The sequence below is a fragment of the Seriola lalandi genome, unplaced genomic scaffold (assembly GCF_002814215.2).
Source record: "Seriola lalandi dorsalis isolate HSWRI2012SDOR001 ecotype SW California unplaced genomic scaffold, Sedor1 jcf7180002054339, whole genome shotgun sequence".
In the NCBI taxonomy this organism is placed as follows: domain Eukaryota; kingdom Metazoa; phylum Chordata; class Actinopteri; order Carangiformes; family Carangidae; genus Seriola; species Seriola lalandi.
The window spans coordinates 12,099-12,608 of NW_019524892.1; the positions used below are offsets into that span (position 1 = coordinate 12,099).

The 510-nt window shown below is 36.7% G+C and overlaps 1 non-coding gene across 1 annotated transcript; it reads right to left on the reverse strand.

Annotated features, from left to right (window-relative positions):
- On the reverse strand, positions 1-115 carry LOC111656016 (small nucleolar RNA SNORA73 family). Its single transcript, XR_002760841.1, has one exon. It is a non-coding gene; the product is annotated as a small nucleolar RNA SNORA73 family (small nucleolar RNA).
- Positions 116-510: the final 395 nt, after the last annotated feature.

A 510-nucleotide genomic window follows, 5' to 3' on the forward strand; every position in this document is an offset into this window, starting at 1 on the left:
ACAGAGCTTTGTCTCCGACGTTGTGGAACGGGACTGTACGTCTCAGCTCAGAGCTACGCTCCCATACGCCACCAGGACAGAGCCAGGAGAGCAACTCGCTGGGTGTCCACGTCGGACAAAGACTGGGTTTGTAATTTTAAACGACAATCATCATCTCAGATGCCTCATCAGTTTCAGCACAAATTTAATATAAAAACAACTTTTCTTCCCAATAGTTGAAAATAATTTTCAGACTTTAAAGAACATTCAGAGTTTTACTGAGGAAAATGAATTAACGACTTTAAAGAGATAAAATCACTAAGTCATTTAAGTAAAACATTGTTTTTAAAATGTGGAGATTTGCTGCTTCTTTGTTTAATGTGAAACTGAATCTTATCACAATCTCCTGTCAAGTCAAGTCGATTGATTTACATCAAATATCTTTAAAGAAGTTATTGTTCAACAGACTTTCAGTTTCCCATCAGAATAAAAAAAGATATTTCCATGAGAAGCTGGAAGCAGGGAATTATC